This window comes from Coloeus monedula (assembly GCF_965178545.1).
Source record: "Coloeus monedula genome assembly, chromosome: 23".
In the NCBI taxonomy this organism is placed as follows: domain Eukaryota; kingdom Metazoa; phylum Chordata; class Aves; order Passeriformes; family Corvidae; genus Coloeus; species Coloeus monedula.
In genome coordinates this window covers 7,038,084-7,044,018 of record NC_138803.1, presented here as the reverse complement: position 1 = coordinate 7,044,018, position 5,935 = coordinate 7,038,084, and positions in this window count along the sequence as shown.

The window sequence follows — 5,935 nt, the reverse complement described above, 5'->3', positions numbered from 1 at the left end:
CACGTCCTTTGCCTGTGGAGCAAGCTTTGACCTCGCTGTGCTCTTGCCCGTGCTCACACGAAACCTCAGCTACTTGCAGGGAGTTGATACCACGCCTGGAGGCTTGGCGTTCCGAGGGTTTGGCTGCACAGTGTTGAACAAGGTTGTGCTTTCATTGGCAGCGGCTCTTGTTATTAAATCCTTTTCAGGAGCTCATCTAAGCCCAACTAATTAACATAAGGGAAGCACGACAGATAATGTCAACCAACCAAAATAATCCAAATGTGTAGTTACAACAGGGAAGACATAAACACAGCCCGGGAGGAATAACTTCTGCATGTTTAGCGTCAGCATCTGGGCTGCTGCTGCTTAGCAAGCACTCTAGTTCTGCTGGGAAATAAGCGAGGGAAGGTCAGGTGCAGCCTCTGAAAAATCCCAGCCCTAGCCAAGCCCTCAGGCACTCAGGGATGCTGATGTGAGGCTGCTCAGGGGATACTCAGGGACATGGCCCCGACGCAGGCGTGGGGGGAGCAGAGGCAGAGCCCCCTGAGAGCCGGGACATCTCCACCCCTCTTCACATCAACCGGTGGATGAGCAACGGCTTCACCCGGTGAGTCACGGCACTGAGTCAGACCTTGCACATCCTCTGTGCACTAAGTGCTGCTTATTCGATGTGTTCTCAGGGACAAGACAAAGATGTGTTCCTAGAGAGACAAGAAGCTTTTCCCCTGCTTCAACTGTAGCCAGTACATGCAATAATTAACAATTAAATACATGACCAGCTTGCTGCTTTGCTGCCGGAGGAGCTGCCATGATCCTGCTGTTGGGAAACTAAACGATTCTTGCTTTCCACTGCTTCTTGACAAGTTGTTTTCAACTTAGAAGTCAATAAACAAACTAGTAGCTTCTGCCGAGCTTAGCTGGAAAAGAACATTGAAAAACGGCTCTCAGTGGCACTGGAAGCCCAAGCACATGCAGCCTTCAGAGCCCCCACCAAAATACCCTGAGCAGCAGGTCTGTATCACACATGCAGACACACACTATTGTGGGTATTAAAGAGCCTAAATCTGATTAAAGCCTTTCTATCCCCACCAGTGGTCAATTCCAGAAACCAGCTGACCCAGGAGGCTGAATTCATTTCATCCCCAAAGTCTAATTAAAGCCATTAGTGTATTCCTTGTCTTTCTGATAAGATCAAAGCATTCCAAGAGCCAGGCATTACCTTATTTTCAAGACAATTATACAACATATAGCATCGATTTATTCTGCCTCCAGCTGTACACATTTATCTCTGTCTATCATCCGGTAATCGGTACCATCAGACACAGCCCAGCCCGGGCTCTCAGCTGACAAGTGCTTGCACTTGCCAGGCCGGGTTTCTTTGACACCCTCACCTCAAACTAACGCCCGAGGCAGTGCCTGGTGTCCAGAGCCCAGTGCCCACAGCCACGGTGGGACATGGGGCACGTCCAGGCTACCGCGGTGGTGTTGGGGTGGCCACGGTGACCTGTGCCTGTGGCACGTGCCACAGCCATGGAGAAGTCGGGGTACCAACCTCCCCACAAGGTTGGCCCTGGGTCCCCTCCTCCCTGCTGTCCCCGCCTGCCCCCACACAACCCCAGCTTCAAGCAGGGGTGCGTGGCTGCAGATCCATGGATGTCCTTGCCTTGGGGACCCAGTGCTGTCCCGAGGTGCTCTGCCCAGCCCAGAGCTGCCGTGACTCACAGGGACCGCCGGCTCAGCCCCACCAGCGGCCAGGCTGTGGGGCAGCAGCCACGGGGTGCTCTCCCCTCACATAAACACCTCTCCAGCAGCTCACGGCCCCTGCAAGAGCCGAGCTGTGAATTTTCATCTCTCAGCTAATCAACTCGCTTGCTAGTCCAAACTTGTCAGGAGCTTTATCCCTGCCCTGCCAGCCTCCTCCCGGCCCACGAGTGACAGAAGACGTTCCCATCCCTCCCTGAGACACATCCAGCTGCTACAAAAACAAACATCCTCCCGCTGGTGATTCCTCCTCGTCAAACAGTCCTGACCCTGCTTCCCTCGGGAACATCTGCACTGCGCCCGTGCCCGGCCGCCGGCACATCCCGAGTCGCCGGCAGGGAAGGGCGATGTTTACGGGGGGGACGGCAGAGCCGTGTTCCTGCCTAAGCCATGGCTTTATTAATTGCCGGTTCTCCTTACTCCTCTGTGACAAAAGATGAATCACCCGGTCGAGGCCGCGCTGCCTGTGAGGCTCCTCCAGACGAGAGGCAGCTGCGTCCCTTTGCTGTGCCCAGGAAGGACGGGCTACCCCAGCCTGGTGCCATCGTGATCTGGACAGGTTGCACACCAAGAGATTCCCAGAAATCCACCCAAGAAGCTGCTGTGGGCTGTAGGGGAGACAGTGGGACAGGTCCTATCCCCTGCTCCCTCATGGCCAGGCCGTGTCCCTGTCTTGGTCTATTTTGTCACTGTGTGACCTTGCATTAAACACCCTTAGTACTGTGCCTGGCTCAAAATGTGCCCGTGGGCAGCTGTTCCTCCAGGACACCCTACAGACACTGCCCTTCGCCCTCCACTCACCAGGGTTTACTTAGGGTTTGCAGCTCTACCAGCTCGCCACCATCAGACACCGTCTTCCCATTTCTGGCACCGGGCTGTAGGTGCTGGCAGCAGCAGATCCATCCTGGGATGGGATGGGAGGCAAGCAGGGAGCACTGGGCACTGCTGGGCAGCACAGGGACTCCAGAGGGGTCTCTGCCCATGGCATGTGGGCACCAGGTGAGTTTGTGCCCAGGCCCAGTGAACCTGCTGCTCCTCCAGCTCTTCGCGAGCAGCACATGGAGCTGTGGCATCGATGTGTAAACAGCTCTTTGGACTCCACACGAAAAAATTCCCCTACTGCTTGCAGAGCAGGATGAAGGCAATCAGAATCAGCTCTTCAGCTCGATACCCTTGTCTGTAAGGCACTCAAGAGCTGCTCACCCTGTGGGAGGGCAGTGCAGGGGACCAGTGCCTGAGGTGGGGAGCTCTGCAGATCCCTTCCTGACCTGGGACCAGCAGCGAGCTGGGACCTGAGCAGCTGCCTTGGATCCTGCACTGGCTTCAGCTTCCAAAGCATCCCCGATGCAGGGTGGCTCTCCACGGAGATCAGCAACTGCCCAGCCCACCCTGCGGGCTTGCTCAGAGCAGAGCTGGCCCTCACCACCCCTCAGAGCCACCCCTCAGCCAGGGCTGACTCCAGGCATGCAGCACGTGGGATCAGCGGCCCAGTGAAGCTGAAATTGTGCAGCCGTGGGGGAATGTTTTCATCTGGACCCTCACTGATTCCTAATTAGCTGAACCACAATTGGTTGGTGTTTCAGGTACATCTACAAACACCGTTGCAGCCATGCACGTGGATTTTATGAAATCCTACCTGCCCCGAGCAGGTACAGAGCCTTAGGGACGAGCAGGGGATCCAGCATGGAGCAGCACCAGGAAAAACACGGCAGAAGGATGTACAAACTGGAAGCAGAGAACTGCAACAGAAGCACGTGGTGTTTCAATATCCAAATCTACCCCTGTGTGTGCTACTTTCCCTGTCTTCATACCGAAAGAGATGATTGCCCTGAAAGTGATTTTCCCAGATCCTTTAACCTGCTGCTCCGGCTGCCGTGCTGGGTTGTTCCCGGGCTGGCAGCTGCCGGGTGATGGGGCCGTGGCGCTGAGTGCGGCGCCGCGCCGGCGCCCAGGGGTTATCAGCAGAAGTGGCCGAGGCGGAATTAGCGGGGCAGGGAAGTGGGGTAAGCAGAGCTCAGCTTCTTGGCATGTTTGCTTGTGCTAAACCTGCAGCATGAAAACTTTTCACAACAACACTCAGCGCTTGAAGCCTTCCTTGGCCGCGTGCACCGCGGCGGAGGGCGAGAGCCAGGGCTGGGTTGTGCAAGCGAGCCGCGTCCACGGGCACCGCGGGTCGGATGGCCCCGAGCTGGTGCTCAGGCTGAATGCAGGCCAAAGCAAAAGAGCTTTTTCTGACAGAAAGTAGGTCGCAGCATTTGGGGGCAACCACGCTTCCCGGATGATTCCCTGTGATAGGGGTGCCCGGTGATAGGGGTGTCCTGCAACAGGGATGCGCTGTGATGGACCTGCCCTTCGGTGCCCTTCCCTGCGATGGGGGAGCGCAGCGGCGGGGCCCGTCCCGGGTGCGGGGCTGCCGCTGCCCAGCGCGGTCTGCGCGAAGCGGCCGCGGAGCGGGTCCGGGCGGGGGCAGCGGGCGGGTGAGCGGCCCCGGCCCGTTCCCCTTCCCGTTCCCCTTCCCGTTCCCGTTCCCGGGTGCCGGTCGCCCTCCAGCGGCCCCGCTGCGCCGCGCACCGGGCGCGGGACGAGCCCTTCCCGGGCTGCAGTGAGGTGCCCGCTGCTGAGCATCCCTGCCCGTCCCTGAGCTCCTCGTCATTCTCCTAGGCTGCCTTGAGCTCTCCTGCCCTGCCCGGGAGCGTTGGAGGCAGGGTGGGGATCAGGAGGTGCAGCCCCGGCTCCGCCCGGGGGCAGAGGTGGCTCGGGACAGCGCTCCCGGCAGTGCCCGCAGCCCATGTGCAGAGGGTGGCCAATCCCCAGGCCCCGTCTTTGTCCCACACAAATCCCTGGGCTCCCTCCTCGCCTTCCATAGACCCTTGGCCCCTCTCCGTACCCCACACAAAACCCCCATTTCCCCTCCTCGCCCTGCTCAAACCCCGGGCTCCTCTCCTCGCCCCGCACACGCAGAAACCGAACTGGCACGGATGCGTTTTAGGGGATGAAGGAATGCCTCGCGCCCAAGGAACTGACTCCCTCTCCCCTGCACAGAAACCGGCTGCGAGCGGGCACCAGGACAAGGATCAGGACTGGCTTCGGGTCATCCCACTAAAGCCGGCGCCAGCCTCGCCCCATCCGGGACTGGGATACCGCCCGTGCTCAGCGCACACCGCGGCGTGTCGGAGGCACGAGGAAGCAGCACGGAGGTGTTTACCCAAAGGTTTGTCAGCATTCCATGCTTGGGCAAGGACCCGCCACCACCGCTGCTATAAAAAGCCATCAGGGCTGCGGCTGAGCCACACCAGCTCCCGTTCCTGTCCGGGCAGCGCTCCTCACCTCCGGCTGTCCCGGGCAGGAAGCAGCACCAGTTCGGTGGCTTTCGGCTGGTACCAGCACTGGCACGGCCTCGGGGATGTCATCACGCCTGGAGAGGTGAACAAAGAGCTTCTTCCCAGGCTGCTGCAAAACCTGTTCAACTGAACTGATGTAAAGATAAGGAAATCAGGTCACTGTTGAGGTACATTAGGGAGACTCAGGAGCTGTGGGCTCTGCCCGGCAGGAGGGCAGGGAGGCACCCGGAGCACCCCCAGCTCTCCAGGGCAGACGGCTGATGGTTCTGTGCATGGACATGCTGCACGCCAGACCAAGCGGCTTTTCCTGCAGCCAGGGTCTGTTCCCAGCTGTATCCTGTGACATAACTGAGCTACACTCCTCAGCGGCAGAGGGAATTCCCGTGAGTCTGTATCCTGTCTGAAGCATCAGCAGGGGACTGGGGTATCTCCTTCCCCCCAAACCCCAGAGAGTTCATTAATAGGAAGCATTATCCATTCAGTATTGTGCCACTGTGGCAAAGAGGTACTCTAGGAAAACTGTTTTTACTTAAAAATACATAAAAGCCAGAGCTGTCTGGAGTATCCAGAGTGTGCTGTGCCACCTGAAGCACACACTACCCCAGGGCCCCTCCCAACTTACAGCACCAGCAGCTGCAGGTGGGTGGAGATGGAGGAGCAATATGCTCAGGCTGCAGCAGCCACGACTGCTCAGGATCCACTGTACTCCCACGAAATTTGCTTTCTTCTGACATTTTGAAGCTTCCATTAAAGCTCCAGGTTCCAGGTGAGCACAGATGTCCAGGTACCAGCACCAGGACTGTTTCCTGCTGGGCAGCCCCAACATCAAACATTTCCTTAAGCAATTTGCA